The sequence below is a fragment of the Pseudorasbora parva genome, chromosome 5 (genome assembly GCF_024679245.1).
Source record: "Pseudorasbora parva isolate DD20220531a chromosome 5, ASM2467924v1, whole genome shotgun sequence".
Classification (NCBI taxonomy): Eukaryota; Metazoa; Chordata; class Actinopteri; order Cypriniformes; family Gobionidae; genus Pseudorasbora; species Pseudorasbora parva.
In genome coordinates, this window is record NC_090176.1 from 41,054,854 (window position 1) to 41,075,550 (window position 20,697).

A 20,697-nucleotide genomic window follows, 5' to 3' on the forward strand; every position below is an offset into this window, starting at 1 on the left:
AAATATATTTCTATGTACTATCAAGTTCAATGTACAAAGCTATAAAACCATAAACTATGGGGAAAAAACACAAAGTGGATCATAGACTGAAGGTCATTTATGAAAATTCTTAGTTTTTATCATTTCTATTTGTTACATATTCTTTATGAGGATGCTATATAGTCTATACAAAAATATCCCATGTTATTACATGTTTTACACACTTCTAAAGTCACTGTCAATTACTACCAATTATTATTTATTTTTTTGTAAGTCGTTTTGGATAAAGGTGCCTGCTAAATGGATAAATGTAAATAAATTAAATAAATAAAAATAAATAAATTGTGCATAATTCAACCAGTATCGAAGACACACGTTGAAATGATCTTATTACGTATAGCCTTATAAACTAACATACTCTTACAATCACAGAGACAGTTAGATCATCATTATAAAAGCTCTGTAAAGTGAAATGTAACTGACCTTTGCCTCAGAATTCCACTGCTGAAATCACCCATCTTATTGCTTTACTACAGTAGGATGTGGGTGGAGCACTAAACTAAAACAGGCTACAATTAAACAAAACATTAGAAATCAAGTTGTTATTATTAGGGCAGACATGGTGCATGGAACGGGGAGCACAATATCAAGACATTTTCAATTATCCATCTTTACAGAATTTTTTTTTAGCGTGCATTATCAAAAGCTCTCCCACTGAGTAATTCTGCGCCTTTGAAGGCCAAACCCCAGGAGCCCGTAATACATGAGTGATCAGTCTGCAGTATTCATGAATTAATTGTAGCTCTACTCTTTCTGCCTTCTGCTTTCGTTTTTTTGCACACACAAAAAAAAAAGTTATATGAGGCATGGAGGGAGGAATGGTCCGCTGTGGTTCAGAGAACGTGCTGCGTGAAGCCAGCAGCAGGTATTCCCATGAGCATGAAGGGGGATTGCGTGAAATACAGCAGGTTTGAATGATTGAGGGTTGTGGTCAAAATGCACCTGTTTCATTTCTGCAAATGAGAGAGAGAGAGAATGAGAGAGAGAGAGAGAGAGAGAGAGAGAGAGAGAGAGAGAGAGAGAGAGAGAGAGAGAGAGAGAGAGAGAGAGAGAGAGAGAGAGAATGAGAGAGAGAGAGAGAGAGAGAGAGAGAGAGAGAGAGAGAGAGAGAGAATTAATCTAGTGAGGTTAGAATTGAATCCATGTAGAATTAATCCATCCTATGAGACAACCCATGTGCTTTGCAAAATCCTTCCTATGAGCATAAAGTCTCCCATGAGAAATTCACTGCATGTGAAATATTTGGCATTTTTGAAAGCAGAATGCAATTGTTCAGTTGATATCGGCTATGAGTCGAAAAAATACACTGTTTACAGTTTTTTGTTCCAATTACTAACACACTAAAATGACATGCACAGCACAATTATTTAAACTGACACCCAAGGAGCACCTCATCCCAGATCTGCACAACTATAAGCACATTCTCAGCTTCACACTTTTTGCAAAACACAACACACATTAGACACAGAAATCTAACCTAATGTCACTTCTTTGCCATTTCAAGGCACAGTGCTTTTCAAAATACCACCCCTATAAACCAATTGATCAAACTTAGCCATCAGGTGTGCAGACTTAGGTGCTTAATTGTAAACTCAAAACCAGGGGTAAGCGCTTTTAAAAGGCAACTGGTGAGTTTACCTGTCTTTAGCAAAAATAGAAAAGCAATTTTGCAGTAAGAGGAAGAGTGAGGATGAGGATGAGGGAGGAAGAGAGAGGAATGGGGGGTGGAAGGGGGATGGATTGGGGTAGGAAGAGGTATACCTGGTGTAGGACTTGGACAAAGACAATGGGGACAAAATTGATCAGATGCTATCCATGCAACCTTGGTTGACAATGAGTACTGAGTACCCATGGGTTGACATTGAGAGAGGCTGAGAAGAGAAAAAAACATTCACCCCCGGATTGTATCATTAGAACAGTAAATATTTCACAAGCGTTTAAGATTGAGAACAGCAGTGTGTAAATGAATCAAAAGAATCAGATTGTATGAACCATGTGTGTGCCATATGATGTCAAAATTGTGTTTTGTTAAATTGTAAAATTTTAAAAGAAGTGTTTTTCTTTTTCATTTTCTCATCAAAACTCTTTACATTCGATTTTCATGAAAACGCATCACAGAGAACGATCTACTCGGTAACCATCTGTTAATTACCCTAAGGGTCATTTCTCACCGGAGTTGTCCTTTAAACATAGTGCACCTTTAAGCAATCGTAACTGTAAGGGATAGTTCACGCACAAATGAAATGAAAATTCTGCTATTTACTTACCATCATGTTGTTCTGCTAAAAATAGTTCTCTCACTTCTGTGGTGCACAAAAGGCAAAAAGGTGACCATCATGATTTCTTACAATACCTGTGTGTGTGTGTGTGTGTGTGTGTGTGTGTGTGTGTGTGTGTGTGTGTGTGTGTGTGTGTGTGTGTGTGTGTGTGTGTGTGTGTGTGTGTGTGTGTGTGTGTGTGTGTGTGTGTGTGTGTGTGTGTGTGTGTGTGTGTGTGTGTGTGTGTGTGTGTGTGTGTGTGTGAGCCTGTTTATGTGGTTTATGAGGACACAAATTTGTATAACTACATGGGTATTACACTGGTATTATGTCAAATGTTATATCAAATGTCCTCATAATTCAAATGGCCTTAAAAACATACTAAATGATGTTTTTTTTTGAGAAAGTAAAAATGCAGAATGTTTCCTGTGATGGGTAGGTTTAGGGGTAGGGGCAGTGTAAGGGGATAGAAAATACGGTTTGTACAGTATAAAAACCATTACGCCTATGGAGAGTCCTTGTAAACCACATAGACCAACATATGTGTGTGTGTGTGTGTGTGTGTGTGTGTGTGTGTGTGTGTGTGTGTGTGTGTGTGTGTGTGTGTGTGTGTGTGTGTGTGTGTGTGTGTGTGTGTGTGTGTGTGTGTGTGTGTGTGTGTGTGTGTGTGTGTGTGTGTGTGTGTGTGTGTGTGTGTGTGTGTGTGTGTGTGTGTGTGTGTGTGTGTGTGTGTGTGTGTGTAATTTTCAGCATGATTACTCCAGTCTTCAGTGTCACATGATCCATTCATTATAAATCATTATAATATGCTTATTTGCTGCACAATAAACCGCAATAAAAAATTTACAATATTACTGTTTTTACTGTATTTTAATCAAATAAATGCAGACTTGCTGAGCATAAGAGACTTCTTTAAAAAACATTAAAAAGTAATTATTAATTAATTATTCCAAACATTTGACCGGTGGTGTATAAAATATTATTTCTTGTTTTCCACAAAACACAGGTTTAGAATTACAATTTTTTTTTTTTTGGATGAGCTATGCCTTTAGTTAACTTATAATAATAAAAATCAGCTGCCATCAGCCAATCCATTCTGTATTCAGTAATCAGCAAATAACTAAACAAAATAATGCTTTTAGTGTGAAGGCTTAATGTCATTTGTCCAACTGATTGAGAGCATTAACCATCAGAATATGCAGATGCCACCTTTGTTCCTCCCTGAATTTCACTGTAAAATTACTTTCTTTCACAACCTGAATATGTTAAATCTCACTTCTGCAAATGTAATTTTGCTTCGGACAGTGTTTGACTGAAAAATTCATGCCATGAGCCACGGGTAAGTTTTCATTAGCAGAGCCTAAATCCCATGTATTATTAATGTGTAAAAAGAGCCTCTTCAATTGAAAGAGGGACTGGAGATGTTGTATTCAATCTCCCTTAATATGTTTTGTACAAGACCGTGGCATTAGCATCGAAGAAAAAAAAAACTAAACAAAAAACACAGAAGGCCATCTCTATTTTTAACCCTAATAAACAGCCTCCTCAGATTCAGCGCATTGATGGAAACTAACAGGGAGCAACAGTGAAAGTTGTTTCTTGCTTTTTTACCAGCACGTAAACAGCCCCTACTGTATGCAACTGTAAGCTTGTAATTGGTTTCCAGAATGTTAAGTATTCAATCTGTCTCATTAGCCAAGTATGACACATTTGGATGACAGCATGGCTGTTTTCCTCATCTAAATGAGGGAAGCATTGATTAAAAGGAGTAAGATTGTTTTAGGTGGAAAATATTTCAGATGCTTTCTTGGTTAAATTAAATGCATCATGGTTGTGGAATTATTCATGTTCCCTGATGTCTCACGGATCTCCGAGTTTATACCGCCTGAATATCACACACTGTGCTTACATGGTTTTGCAATACAATGCGTTTCGACTTACAAGCTTTGTGAATGTCCGGCTACTCAAACATCCAGTAAGCATGAAATACTCTGAAGCGATCTACAAAGTTTCCCCATCGCTGAGTCTAAGAAATTAAGCACGCTTTAGAGGTCGGCGAAAATGACAAGCTATTTATGAATAACCCATAGCCACTCAAACTAACATACATGCACTCCATCTGACATGCAAGTATGCTTTTGGTCTGGCAAGCAGCAGGCGGAAGCCTTTACAAGGGCAAAACAAGACAGATGCTGAGCACTTTGCAGGCCTTAATGAGAGGAGGCACTGGACCATGAGGAGTAAAGGACAGGCCCCCTGAGAAAGAGCAGAGTGGGCTTATGAAGAACTGCTTAATGCCTGCAGGTCTCAGTTTAGCCCTGAGGATTGCAGGATCATCTGCCAGGCTCTAGTGGAGAAGAATGGAACAAAATGATCTCAGGGGTGAGGTGGCGGAGTTAAGTCGCATTTAATGTATTCACATGGAATCGGATGAGATTTTTTTCTCAGTCATGGTTCATTTATGTAGTTGATTTGGATGATTTCAAATCGGTATGTTTATTTACAGTTGTGGTCAGAATCATTGGAACCCCTGCTTAATATGATCAAAAAAAATCTGCATTGTTTATCCTTTTGATCTTTAATTAAATTAAATTAAAAGTAACCTTTCATTGAAATGGGGGGTAATCACATTATGAAATAAATGCTTTTCTCCAAACCATATTTGCCATAATTATTAGCACTCTTTTATTCAATACTTTTTGCAACCTCCTTTTGCCAAGATAACAGTCTTTAGTCTTGTTTTATAATGCCTGCTGGGTTTGGAGTACACCTGACAAGAGATCAGAGTCCATTCCTCCATACAGAATCCTCTTCAGACACCAGCTCCAAGTTGGTGCTTTTTCTCCTCAGTTCACCCCACTCATTTTCTATAGGGTTCTGGTCAGGGAACTGGGATGGTCATGGCAGAAGCTTCATTTTGTTGTCAGTGACACATCTGTGTGCTAATTTTGATGTTTGTTTCAGATCATTGTTTTGATAGAAGATCCAACCACAGCCCAATTTCTACGATTTCTAGCAGAAGCCGTCAGGTTTTGATTTTTCATCTATTGGTATTTGCTAGAATCCATGATACCATGTATCTGAACAAGATGTCCATGACCTCCAGCAAACAAAATGAGCCCACAACATTAAAGATCCAGCAGTATATTTAACCGTTGACATAGGGTACTTTTTATCCCTGCTTGCACCAAATCCATCTGGTGGGTTTGCTGCCAAAAAGCTGTTTTTATAGTTTCATCTGACCACAGAATCAGATCCCTTTTGAAGTTCTAGTCATATCTGACAACTGAATATGCTGAATATGCTGGAGTGTTGTAAGTTTTTGGATGAGCGAGGATGGATCTTTCTTTTATATATATATATATATATATATATATATATAGATAGATAGATAGATAGATAGATAGATAGATAGATAGATAGATAGATAGATAGATAGATAGATAGATAGATAGATAGATAGATAGATAGATAGATAGATAGATAGATAGATAGATAGATAGATAGATAGATAGATAGATAGAGATAGATCTCTCCTCCTCACCGTGCACTAGGACGATATAGACACATCCTCTTTTAGGTAGATTTATAACATCTTTAGTTTACTTCTTAAAGGTAAAGTTCACCCTAAAATGAAAATGTGATGTTTATCTGCTTACCCCCAGTGCATCCAACATGTAGGTGTCTTTGGTTCTTCAGTAGAACAGAAATGAAGATTTTTTAACTCCAACCGTTGCCGTGTGACAGTCATATAATGCATGTGAATGGGTAACAATTTCTATGAGAGCAAAAAGAAAAACTCATGACATCATTGACATCTTAAGACACAAAATGATCAGTTTGTGTGAGAAATCGAGCTTTATTTATATATTTTTTACCTCAGATACAGCGCTATATTCAACAGCCTGGAACACGTTACACTTCCGGTAAGGTCCATATACACACTCTGGCGTCGTCGTATAAAGACATTTAGAGAGACATTAGATTTTTGTGAAATTTTTTTTTAATGAGCCACCTTTGATTATATTTACCAGGGGTGCCAATAATTCTGACCACAAATATATTCTACCTGTGGTTAAAACGAAACATTTTTACAATCCAAATTACTTACTGAACCTCACATATTTATGATTGAAACAAGAGGAAAAAAAATTGACACAAGGACGGAACAACCTGTCACTCACATGAGATCACAGCAATAGCAAATCACAACCATCCAACCAATGCTAGATGGACAAAATCAAGTCCCACCCTACTTTTTTTCTTGTTCGATAAGCCGTTTCACTAGGATATAACAGGAAAGAAAATACCTAACTTCATGGAGACTTTAAAAATAAAGCTTCCACAATGGGGTTCCTGGAACCATTTCAAAGAACCATTTCAAAGAACCATTTTTGTCTTTGTGCGAAGAACATTTAAATAATCTTTAGAACATTTTCCACAATGTACCTTTTGTATATGGAAAGCAGAATGTGCTTAATATCTGCTAACACTATATTTTGATGGTCCTCTACACTGTACAAAAAAAAAATGGCCCCAATTAATAATTTTCTAGTTACTGATCATATCTAAATTTTTCAGTTGGCTGAACTGAAATTCTGTGAAAATTAATTTCGGCTAACTGAAAAATTTAGATGTGATCAGTCACTTCAACATTTTCAATTGGAGACCTGATTTTTTTTTTTTTTACAGTGTATACGTAACTTCGCAAATATGTCAACTTATTTTACCCACCCTAACCCTAACTTAAGTCTACTACAGTCTATGTGTACGCTAATGAGAGTTAGTGTTGGAAGGTTAAAGTTATTATAATGTCTAAAGTGGACAAACTAAAGTGTGACCAAAGGTTCTTCATGGAACCATCAATAATGAGCCTTTATTTTTAAAAGTGTTCATTCATTTTCTGTTATACAAATTGGATATTGAAAAAGCGGGGTTGAAACAAAGTATTTGAGATATACCAGGCATCATGTGTAGCTTTAGTTGTTAGCCCCTGCTGCCATAATATATCCATTATCTTAGCAAACATAAATGTATATTTGCGATCAGACCAGGAACATTTATTATTAAAATAACTATGGATACATTTAAATTGAATGTTGAATTTAAAGTCTCCTAAAGCGCACGTCTACCTCTGAATTCACAGACCAACCTTACATGCTTCACACAAGCAAATGGCATAGGTGATGTGATACTAATGGATAGACATACCACATGGTTCTCAAGGCCTCCTGCTGTCAGGTCGATTCATACCAAGCCAGTCTGCCCCTGAGGTTAGCATGTCTCACAGTCAACCGTGAAGAAACAGATAGCTGCATAGAAGAGAACACTGTTAGTGAAGAGCAACCAAAAGGTTAAGGTCCAGTAAATGATCCCTGCTGGAGTAAGAGATGGATGGGGAAGGAGAGGGTCATGTCACAAGGTTTTAGCAAAAAAGAGAATTTTTTTTTTTTAAAGTATTGCAAATGCTATTGCAAAATGTTTGTAGAAAACATGTATCAGGCTTTACCTCTGCATGCAATTTTTGTTGTTCACATCAAAAGCCATAGATTCAATCAAACTCTAAGGTATTTTTCCACAAATACATTATTTGGTTGTTTATCAAATGACAGACCTGTGGTGACTTTTAGGCAAAATAATATAATGATGCTTCTTGCACGTTGCAGAATGCACAATGATTGGTGCTAAAAGCAATTCTAACAAGTGTTGTCTGAACCAGATCGATGTGAATCTGAAAACTTTTTATTTAGACTATTACCCCTGCACTCCTCATCACAAATGCAGTGCCGTAATTGGTGAGATCCATACATATAGCTGGTACTGTGATGCAAATGTCAAAATGTTAGTTAACAAATCATGCATGACTACGGTAAAAGTGTTTTGAGGTCATAAGTGCAAGGAACTACACAAAACAAGTCTTTGCTAATTAATAATCTGCTCCAGTAATTTATGTAAAAGCAAGGTAAAAAAAGTTGTTGGTGTTTTACTGCCACTAGTGAACATTTTACCTGAAAACTGCAGTGAATATGTACAGATTTGCAAAATTATCGGTACAGTTAGCCTAAGTTGCAACATTGACATGTCCTTGAAAACTGGAAAAATACTTGAGACCCATGAGCAAAACTACATTAAGGGGGGGGGGGGGGGGGGTGAGATGCTGTTTCATGCATACTGAGCTTTTTACACTGTTAAAGACTTGGATTCCCATCCTAAACATAGACAAAGTTTCAAAAACTAATGTTGGACGTTTTATGGAGTATTTCTGTGTTAAAAATACTCCTTCTCACAAGTTTCAGAGAGTTTTTTTCGAGTATGGGTCGGCTTGACGTTAACAGACTGGAAGGTCCTTGTATGGGCCGTATGGGCTCTTCTCCCGGTAGGGTGCGCGTGCGCGTGACTAGCGCGAGAGAGGAAATACACGGCCGTAAACACTCTCTCAGGTGCAGATCCAGTCGTCCGTGAACACTAATGTCAGTTATAGTTCGCGCCGCGCTCCACTTCATTCCTCTACTTTGACATTAAGCGACTTCAACGCTTCAGCACAGCATTCTGGGAAGGCAGCGCTGCATTTGAACCGATTTGAACGCAGAAATGCTTCAGTCGCATCACAAAGTGGATCTCCACACTCCAAGAAGTGTGTTTTTGACGGAGCCGTCCCAGCGATAAAGGTTCGGTCCTGCTTTGGAAGCAGCCGGTAAGGAAACCTGCTTCAAATGTCTGTGCTGTTGCTTATCGTCGCGTATGTAAACATCAGTAAACGACACGATCGTGTGCTTCATCATTCAAATGCGCTAACGGACTTCATTGCTTTTCTATGTAAGTTAACGTTACACTAGTCTGACGTGCAAAACCGTTCTGCTTGCTACTAAGGTTTGGTCGCATACAATAGTCCATAAACCGAATCATGTCCTCATAAACTGAGAGTAAATACAGTACATACCACAGAGACGGACGTCCTGCTGTTGCTGTTTCTATTTCAGCCTCCGAATTAGATTCTGGATCATATCTATTAGCTGAGATCGATAGCAAGGGTTTCTCCACGCTTGAGGACATCACCGCTTTGCGCATTCGTCATTCTTTAGCTCCGCCCACACGATACGCCTCCAGGCGCTCGTTTTTTTCCGGAAAGACTCGGTACAGCCCATATTTCTTTTACAAATATAATAAAACTAAAGACTTTTCGGAGATATGAAGGATGCAATACTACTCTATAGGTACTCAAGATTGACTGAAACTGAGTGTTTCACCCCCCCCCCCCCCCCCCAAATAAAAATATACAGACAACTATTTAATTAACCATTTCAAGGTCCAGAAAGGCAAAGACATCATTAAAATAGTTCATGTGACCCAAGTGGTTCAACTTTAATTATATGAAGCGATGAGAATACTTTTTGTGAGAAGAAAAAAAAATACAATAAAATAACGACTTTATAAAAAAAAATCTATGTATATGATCAGGTATTTTCATAAGAATCATTATATTTATAATTCATTGCTAATCGGCTGACATTATCTAGTGATTTTGGAGCAAAACATGATAGGCTATTAAAGGGGTAGTGTGTAAATGTTAGTGGCATTGAGGTTGTGAATTGCAAACACCCACCGCTCACCGCTCTCTTTCGAAGCACATAGAGAAGCTACAGTGGCTGAGACGGGATGTTACATTCCATGTGTTTTGTATTGTTGTGTGTGACGATGAGTGACGTTCGACCAATCCGCTGACGTGCTGGCATCTTAAAAGGCCCCGGTTTTCATGAATGGGCAGTGAGGGCTGATCAGCGCGAGCTCTCACTCACCTTTCTGTTGTCTTCTAAAGTACCCTGATCATTTGCTAGACACTTGACTTGGTTCTGCGTTAACTTCTTTTCCTAGAATTGTTCTTATACAAGTCCGGCCTGAGAGAATATGTGCATACGCTAGAGTTGATTGCGCACAGGTGTTCTGAGATCAACGTGTTACACGCTGATGTTGAGAGACAAACGCAGTGTATTACTCGGCCAGGTCTTAAGTCTTTGATTGTCTTTAGTTATTGATTTTGAGTTTGTGTTGTCTAGTTTTTTGTGTTGTGTTAGTTAGTTAAAGGGAGAATTCGCCCTCAATTGTATTTTTGTTTTAATATTCAGCGTAGTTTATTTAAAGCGTCCTATACGCCGAAGATCTTGGTTTTGTTTCCACATTTTTCTTTGTTAGTTAGTTTAGAGGTTTGGGTTAGTAGTAGTGGGGGTTTGGTTTTGATTATTTCATTGATTTGGGCGATTCTCTTGTTTATTATGTGTTTCTTGTTTATTGGTTCTTTTGAACATATTACATTTGATTTAATAAACTATGTAAGCTTCACTACGTTTTGTTTATGGTTGTTTTTCCTGTCCACACCTCCACAGTCACATCTTGCATAAATGTTGCGTCATCATCTCGTTTACATCTTATAAGCACGTAACAGGACAAAAATGTTGTCGCCAGAGAGAGCGGAGAGTAACTAGCACTTTGAAGAGAACTTTGTCCGTTTAGGGCTACTGTAGAAACATGACGACGCAAAATGCATGACTTCACTTTAAGGGGTGTATGTAGAAATGGCTCATTCTTTGCTAAGGTAATAAATTAAAAAACAACGGTACATTAGGGTCTAAACCACTGAAAACATAGTTATGTATATTCTATTGTATTTCTGTCAATAGATCCTGATAAATAAATACACTGTAAAAAGTGAACAGTTGGATCAACTTTTCAAACAAAAAATGACTTCAATTGGTAACACCTAAAAGAAAATTATGTTTTATCAACTTAAATTATTACGTTTTACTTCATTTCACTCAGTCACACATATTATTTGAGTTCATTCAATCCTATTATATACATTAGTCTAACTTAATTTCACTGCATGCCAACTTAAACATATTCATTTTTCCCACAGATGAACAAAAATGAAGATGTGTTGAAGAATGTTGGCAACCAGACAGTTGATGGTACCCACTGACTTCCAGGGGGAAAAAAATACAAATACAAGATATAAGAAACAAATATATGTTAATGGGTACCGTCAACTGTTTGGTCTCTTTTGTGAGATCTTCTTTTGTGTTCAGCAGAAGAAAGAAACTTGTACAGGTTTGGAACAACTTGAACCCTTTTGGGTGAACTATCCCTCTAATATAGTCTTAAAATAGAACCTTATTAATGTATTATGAGAAGTGCTTTAGGATAGCTTACAGGTAAAGCCCTAAACTGAGCCATGTTAAAAAAAAATATATAAAGACATATAAAGCTAAAGCTAAAGACATTTACCTTTGAGAAAGGGGTTATGTATAAATTTCCAACATTGAGTCCAGACCGATGGCCACTTTATTCTCCTCTGTAATTTCACAGCTGATGTATTTATCTTCCTGAAATAATGTCACAATATTAAAGCACGTCAAAAGCAAGAGTCCATTGAAGTGCATCAGCAACACAAAGAGCTAAAAGCAGGCTATGTAACCTCAGATATCCAAGACAGATATGAACAAGAATTACTGTGACAAAATGAAAATACCTCTACTACTTTGAGGAAAGGCAGGTTGCTGGGACCATTGATCAAACAGATCATGGAAAATGTTTATAACATAAGAAAACAAATGAAACATCCAACTAAAACTGAGACATTCTTCCAAACACAGACTAGACATATGCAGATTCAAACATTACTGCAAGCTCACTGTAGTCTACTGAAAAGAATACATCTTGACATCTTGTGCTGATCAAGCTGTAAGAGCACTCGTATGTACGTGCTCCAGCTCACCCTCGCAATCACCTCGCTGATTATCCTAAAGTGTACATAAAAAATAAAAACATTAAATATATATATATTGCTATCATAACCATGGGGATCACAAGGCCCTTTTTAGGCGGGCTTCAGCCTAAACTTCTGCCCAGCCCCCCTAAAAATGTGATTAACCTTTAAAACATGAAACTGGTGGGACGTTTTGGCTTCAGCCCATTTTTAAGTCTGCGTTAATCAGCGTGTTCTCTGATAGCAGAGCGCACATCAGAATATATATACAGTAAGTAGCTAAACTAAACATTTCATATTTGACATCTGCTTATTTAAGTATTCTTTAAACAAATGACGAACTATTTAGGCAAATTAATACAATATTGTGTAATTTCAACATTTTGAATTGAAAATATGCCTATGTAATATGATTCATAATGTAGGCTCAAATAAAAAACAAGAAAAATTAACAAAGTAATTTTCTTCAGATTTAAAATAATTGTGTACATATTGTGAATTAATAATTCCATTTGTAGCCTTCAGTAAATAAAAAAGCTCAGCTTTCTTTCAGTCTGTATTGGACATAAATTAGTAATGAATGTGTGAATATTGAGAATTTATTTAATAAACTTAATTAGTTAGCTTTATTGGTAGCCTTCAGTAAATTAACGTGTCAATGGCAATGATTCATAAAACATATAAATAACAGTTAACAGGAAAATGGAAAAACTATATCAGTCATATCTGCCCAACGAAATGCTTTTCAAGCTATTGTTATATAATTTTTTGGCCTTCAAAACATAAAAAAAAGTTAAAATGTGCATATGTAGATCATATAAATCAATATTTCCACACTGGGGGCTGAGTCCCCCTAAAATAAAAATCATAAAAATAAGTTATAAGTTCTTGAGGATTTTCCCCTAGGAAGACGATAAGGGCTTTCAGGACACTCTCTTTTCGTTTTCAGCCTGTGATAAAACAACTGTATTATATATATATTTTTTTTTATTAAAAACATTTGAAATGTGAAAAGTGGGCATTCAATTTCAAAATAGTTTGAAATAACAAAAAATGTGACCAGGATGTGCATTGAGAAAGTAAACAGGTTTAGTAATGATGTTGTCCATTTCATATTTAAAGTTATACATAATTTCATTGGACTGTGCCAGCAATTATTTAGCGCCGTACCTTTAAACTTCACATCTTATCAGCTACAAAAAATCACCATTTCTGAGAGAGAAATTTTCCTTAATCACAGATTCACCACCTTTTTCTTCACAGATTTTCATTTCGTGCCTTTGTAGGAGAAGAATGGGAAGGGTGCTCGGCTATATTTCAGTCGGTAATCATGAGGCCTTTTGAGGCAGACTGCGTCACCGTATCCACGGTAACCTTCCTCCATCTGATCTGTCTCTGACAGGTTTTAATGAGGTCATCAGGTCCGCCTCAGCATGCAAAACATCACTTTGAATGCACTCTGCCGTTGCACTACGAAAATCACATCTCCAGCCGCAAGTATGACTCTATAAATTATCGCTCTGTATGCTCGCCCCATTATGGCTGCGGCGGTCAGGCATTCTGATAGTCCATTATTGTAGAGGAGGGATGGACTCACTGTCTGATTGACCCCCTGTGAGCTGGATATGACAAGTACAGAAATTAGTTGATTCCATTTATCGCCATTAGACTTCTTGAAACCAAGCTGTGAGCCCCTGTGTGACTAACACTGGATATAATGTGCCCTTTTAAAAAACAGCCCAGCAAAGGGGAAATACAGGAATACACGCAAATACATTTTCATACACTGTTATTTCTTTAGTATATTGGCATTTTTATATATATATATAATGTACACAAACATTAGATGAAGCATTTAGTGTAATTGCATCCACTGGTCACTCACCTTTACAATAATTTGTAAGATATTGATATTCAACAAGAGGATAATTCAAGTGAATATGCTAAATTGCAAGACCTTTGGCACAGGAACATACCTGGCATCATTTAGTAAAGCCCCCCATGGTTCCTGTCAGTAAAACGCTCCCTTTTGCAGGTTAGGCAATGTGCTGACAGCAGGAGGCCTGTTGTCAGGGGAGGGTCTAGACTGCTTTCTGTGCATATCCACCGGGAGGCCTGTAATTGTAGCTGATTACACTGAATACATTATACCCATAACAAATGACCTTCGGTACTGGCTTTATGAATCTAACTGATTGCATGCAATCTCATTCTGTCCTGCTCGCTCATATATATATATATATATATATATATATATATATATATATATATATATATATATATATATATATATATATATATATATATATATATATATATATATATATATATATATAAAACAGTATCAGGCATAACATTATAACCACAGACAGTTGAAGTGAATAACACTGATTATCTCTTTATCACTGCAGCTGTTAGTGGGTGGGATGTATTAGGCAGCAAGTGAACATTTTGCCCTCAAAGTTGATGTGTTAAAAGCAGGAAAAATTAGCAAGTGTAAGGATTTGAGCGAGTTTGACAAGGGCCAAATTGTGATGGCTAGACGACTCCAGCTCTTGTGGGGTGTTCCCGGTCTGCAGTTGTCAGTATCTATCAAAAGTGGTCCAAGAAAATAACAGTGCTGAACGGCCACAGGGTCATGGGTGGCCATGGCTCATTGATGAACGTGGGGAGTAAAGGCTGGCCAGTGTGGTCCGATCAAACAGGCGAGCTACTGTAGCTCAAATTGTGCAAGATGTTAATGCTGGTTCGGATATAAAGACCAGTCAGGGTGCCCATGCTGACCCCTGTCCACCACCAAAAGTGCCAACAGTGGGTGCAAGAGCATCAGAACTGGACCACGGAGCAAAGGAAGAAGGTGGCCTGGTCTGATGAATCACGTTTTCTTTTTTCTTTTTGATGAATCACTTTTTACATCATGTGTGGATAGCAAGCCAGCAGATGAAGTGTGATAGCCTGACAAGCCAGACCCACATCAAGATGTTTGGTCTGGAAACTCACCATTGACAGGGCTCAATCTGAGGGGCGGATAAACGGCTGTCTGTCAAGCTCCCTCTGCACGGCGTGCATGCAATTGGACTACAACCAACCAGAGCAACGAAGGTGAAGCAGAGCTCGTTGACAGATTAAACTTTTGCCATATCCGGTCGGCAAAACTCCAAACACATCTTCCCTTTTTAAGAATGACTTCAGTGCCGTTCTTTGTTCTTTTCTCAGAGAAAAGCTTAACTCCAAGTCTTCCAGAGTCTCGGTCAAAGCTGATTCGAAAGACCGCCGTTCGCCAGTTTCTGTGTTTACCAGAAGCACAACAAGCACAACTCAGCCATCATTATGTTAAGTCCCGCCCACCGACTATATGCACGATGTGATTGGCCCGACCAGAGTTTGGCGTTTACAGCTCAGAAGTGTATTGAGAGTTGCTAGATGACACTTGCGGCAGATTAGATTTGCTGCCACTAGGGTGCGACTAGATTTCTAGGCTAGAAGTGTGATGCCACAAAGCAGAAATGTTCAGGAATGATTTAAGAAGCAGACAGAGTTTGGGGTGTTGACCTAGCCTCCTATTTCCCCAGCTCTCAATCCATTTGAGCATCTGTGGGATGTGCTGAACAAACAAGTCTGATCCATGGAGGCTCCACCTCGCAACTTACAGGACTCAAAGGATCTGCTCAAGCACTGTTCACTGTTGTACTGTGGACCACACTTCCTAAGAACATTTCTCCAAAAAGCACAAATGGTGCATTTCTCTCTACAGTACCACAAATTGTACACACTATGGTGGAACACAAACAGATACATTTTTAAGAAATTCCACACAGCGAAAATCAAAACAAACCCCAATAAAAGAATCATAATAGAAGTCTATAAGACTCTGCCTACTGAAGCATACATTATCTTTGTTTGAGGAACAAAAAGAAAGTTAGCTGAAAAACTTTACCTCCACAAAAGCTCTAAGATATCACATTCAAATTTAAAAAAATGCCAATCTATATTAACCAAATACCAGAGGTGGACATGGTACACAACTCCATTACTTCAAATATTACTCAGCTACAAGTAAAAGTTGTAAAAACTATTTTTTACTTAAGTTATAGTATAAAGTACTTGCTTTTAAAAGTACTTAAGTATCAAAAGTAAGTTTCCTTTTTTATGTCAATGCATTATTTTATTGTTGCATTGTTGTATGAACGCACACTGTGCCATCATGGTGGTTTAAGCCATTCAGTGATGCTTTACAAAGCTGCTGTCACTTTAAAGCCGGATGCACAGATCCAATACACTGATACGCATTCGATATTCCCTCAACTATTTATGTTCACTTAAGGCATAATTAAGACATAGGGCCCTATCTTGCACCCAGCGCAATTGACTTTGTATCACCTGCGTAGGTGTCATTCCTATTTTGCACCCGCGCAAAGCGCGCTTTTCCCTCCACAGAAGCACGTTGCTAAACTAGTGAATGAACTTGCGCTCCCTGGGCGGTTCAGTGCAAAAAAGGAGGCGTGTTCCGGCGCAAACAATCCCTGGTGCTATTTTGCTGTTCCATTAAACAGTTGCGCCACTGACCAGAAAAAAACCTGGTCTAAAGTGAGTGGCGCGTTGCGCGTTGTTCATTATGCTATTTTAAGGGCGCATGCTTGACCATAATGTATAGCGTGCACAACACGCATACACTTTGCTCATGAAATCTACACAGATGCCCCATAACGAAACAAAAATATATTGCAGTATATTGGAAAATATCATATAATACAATATATTCACATATATGGGATTTAATATTTATATTCACCAATATATTGCAATATATGAAAGCGGCAATCATTTGTATATTTTGCAATATATTACAGGAATATATAATATGTATAATACCATCAATATATTATTCCATGTATTTACAATATATTATAATATATTTTGAAGTAATATATTGGTAAATATATTTTCCTTTCATAAGGGGCAACAGTTATTTTTGCAAACCATAAATTGTTACACAAAAAAAAAAATATTAACACATTGTGGTGTGCCACGAAGATGTGAAAAAATAGGCATACATCTACCTTACAAATTATTCAGGCTTATTGTAGTAATTAAGGATCAGACCTGTTTGCCCAATAGTGGCAAGACATATATGTATATAAGGACATCTGACAAATTGGTTTGTCCGTCAAGAACCAGGAAAAAAAATCGACTGAAAAAACTGTTTAACCGACGCTATTTTGGGTGGGTTTCTCCCATCCCCATACATCACAACTTCTCTGTCTTTCACTCCCTTACGAAAGGAAAATATATTTACCAATATATTACTTGAAATATATTTTAATATATTGTACATATATGGAATAATATATTGATGGTATTATAAAATATATTATATATTCATGTAATATATTGCAAAATATACAAATGATTGCCGCTTTCAATATATTGCAATATATTGAAAGATATAAATATTAATTCCCATATATGTTATTTCCTAATGTATTGCATGAAAGTTTCTAATATACTGCAATATATTTTTGTTTCGTAAGGGCTGCTCTTACAAGAACATCAGTCTCCTCGGCTGTGAACCGCTCCAGGCGTGCGTCTGGTAAATACGCCATAATAATAGCAATCCATAATGGAACTTGCGCACCTGCTTTTAAAGGGAATGTTGGATGACGCTCTGATTGGTTTATTCACGTTACGCCCAAACCACACCTATGAATAATGAAGCTACTTCAGACCAACCCATTTTAGATTTGCGCCGGGCGCAAGAGCCATTTATCCCGCCGGGAAAATAGCAACAGCGCCGAGACCCGCCCACAAAGTTACTTCCGCTTCGCGCTTTGACACTTGCGTTTCAGATCGTTAAAATAGGGCCCATAATGTTATAACTGATATTTGGACAATTTTGTATGTGTTGGTCTATTCTAGTGCGAAAAGACGCAAAAGAGAACTTTTTAGTGCTTATGCTCTGGCATCTGAGAGGCTGCATTCTGTGTGTGCACAGAAACCCGGACTGAACTGAGCTCTTCTTCGCATCATGTTTTTTTTTCCAGATTCATCCATATGTCTGTTTTTCTCTTTCTCCCAGACATTTACATTTTTAAATGTTTTATGAGCATGCATCAAGTGCATGCCGACTTATAAACTGCCGGGTAGATCAGCATTTTACAATTTAAATGTGTGCATCTCACACAGGACATCAGTTCTGACTGGATCTCTTCTCGAATCCTCCCTCCCTTATATTTTCGTCTTGTTTTTATTCATTGATTAAATGTTTTTATTTTTATTTAATAGTCGTCTTGTTTCATCAGTGAGGAAATGTTGTTGACGCAAATCAACAAAATAACTGCTTCAAGTAAACAAAATAAAGGCCTTCTGAAGCAAGGCAATGCATTTGTGTAAGAAAAATACCGCACCTCTCGTAGTTCAAAATGCTTTCGCTACGTCTCACGAGCGTAACTGGTGTGCAATGTTGTCAGACATAGACATAATCATTTTGAACTATACGAAAGGTGCGGGCGCTACACTTTTTATGTAAGTTGAATACTGAAGGCGATTCGCAATAAGCTAGATAATTTAGTTAATAACTATGGATATTTTTATTACACAAACAAATCGATTCGCATTCTTTATTAACCCCCCGGAGCTATGTGGAGCAGTTATGATGGCTATAGATGCACTTTTTAGGACTTCAAAAAACAGAGCAACAATTTCCCAGAGATTGTTACCTTACAGTGAACCTGTTTTCTTTCTGAGCACTGGAACCACAACATGTGTGCAGGACTTTCAAACAAACACTTTGAAGTGAGAGAGAGTGATATTCTTTGTTAACCCAATGGAAAATGCCTGTTCTTGCAAGGGGATGATTCCACAAAGACGGGAGGAAGCCTCTGATACCCTGCAGAGCCCAGACATTGGATTTGGCCCCATACACATCATTTCAACAGTGGCATCTCTGAAAGCTGCAAGAGCATGTGTGTGTCCTGAGGAATGAGTGCCATCTATATCAAAATGGACAGAGTATGTAGGCTATCACAAAACCTAAAATAAAGCATTTTTAAAACACACTAATAAGGTGTTTCATCTATACTGAGGAGGTCTATTTAGTCTAAATATTGTATATCATGTTTGTGGTCTCTCACATATTGAAAACACCATCTACCAAGAGCAGTGCACACGTTTTCAGGAAACATGACGTTTAACCAAAACCGTAGCAAAACGTTGCGCACCGGGTTGAGCGTTTAACGTGCCCCTGTATTCTTTCATTTGCGCGTCGACAATGTCAAATTGTCCTTAGACTATAAATTTTTTTTTTTTTTTACATAAATCTAGCTACATTCCATCTAACATCCACATACCTGTACGAAAATGAACTCCATACCTCTTACGATTAAAGGCCTAAATTCAGACCTGTTGTTCAGTTTGACTTTGTTTTAAGATTGTTTATTAATTTGCCTTTCATTGATATTAACTTAAAGTTACTGTTAACCACAAGTACTCTTGATAACACACTGATTCTTAAAACTGTTTGGCTTAAACAGAGTTTGGAGTTAAAGAGATTCATGTGTAAAAAGGCAGCCAGATTTTGGATGGAAGCAAATGACGTTGCGCCGTTTGAATATCCATTCTGATTGGTCAGTTTAGCTATCAGCCTCATCTAACATTAGTTCAGAGATTAAAACAATTTATTTATATTTTAAAAAAGGAAAAAAAGAAGAAGAAAACATAAGTATTAAAGCTTTTTTTCTTTTTTCTTGATTTTTCATTAAAGTTATTAAGGTAAAAATGCAGCATCGTTGGAGAAAAAATGGCCATTCAAATACATCTTTTCATATCTTTAGGATCAGGTCAAATATCTAAAGTATAACTTGGTTTGTTGCACGTTTGATAGCGAATGCTGTACAGTTTGAATTACAGTGCATAATGTATTATTTCTATGACTCTATCCCAAGCTAGAGCAAGCAGTCAACAGAAGGGGAACTTGGACTGAAGCAAGAATTTTTACTTCCAGAAAACCTGCGAATAATGGCGAGTGTGATGAATTCATTTTATTCCTCTCCAGGGAAGTCCACACCTCTGATGCAGGATTGGATTTGTTACAAAAGGGAGACATGGGACTGTGGCATTTTTGGATAAGCCATATGCTTTTATCTACAATGAGCATCTATTCTCCTTTGATAGAAAAAAAAAGGTGGCACTACAATTCCACGTTAGACATACAGCCACGTATATACAAATGAGATAATGCATAGCTATTTTTGAGGTAGCTTTGTCCCAGGGCATGTCTTGCTGTGCCGTTTATATTGTGAAACTATGAACTGCCCTAACCAAATATAATGCTGAGAAGTTGTGAGAAGTCTATTAATGGAGCCCTAATGGCTAAACCATTATAACGATGTTGAAGTCCTCACTGTGAAATGCATTGCCAAGGCAAAAGGGGCTTTAGGAAATACACTGCTCCTCCATTAGCTAATTGAATGTGAATGGTTTCTGTGGATGCCTCCTGATGCTTTTACCAACGATTTGATCAGACCCAAATAGTCTCTGTTTAGCAATCTGAGGACAGCAAACAAGAGGAGAGTCTAAACTCTCCTGATTCTCAGATAAACAGATGAAAGTTGAATTTGAAAACACCCTAATGGATTACATACC

The 20,697-nt window shown here is 37.5% G+C and overlaps 1 long non-coding RNA gene across 1 annotated transcript in view; it reads right to left on the reverse strand.

Moving 5' to 3' along the window:
- Positions 1–288: 288 nt before the first annotated feature.
- Positions 289–20,697, reverse strand: part of LOC137076159 (uncharacterized) — a 31,383-nt gene continuing 10,974 nt past the window's right edge. The window contains exons 2-3 of the long non-coding RNA XR_010905217.1: positions 7,509–7,609; positions 289–992 (exon numbers count right to left, since the gene is read on the reverse strand). This is a non-coding gene — a long non-coding RNA (uncharacterized lncRNA). The remainder of the gene's footprint in view (positions 993–7,508; positions 7,610–20,697) is intronic.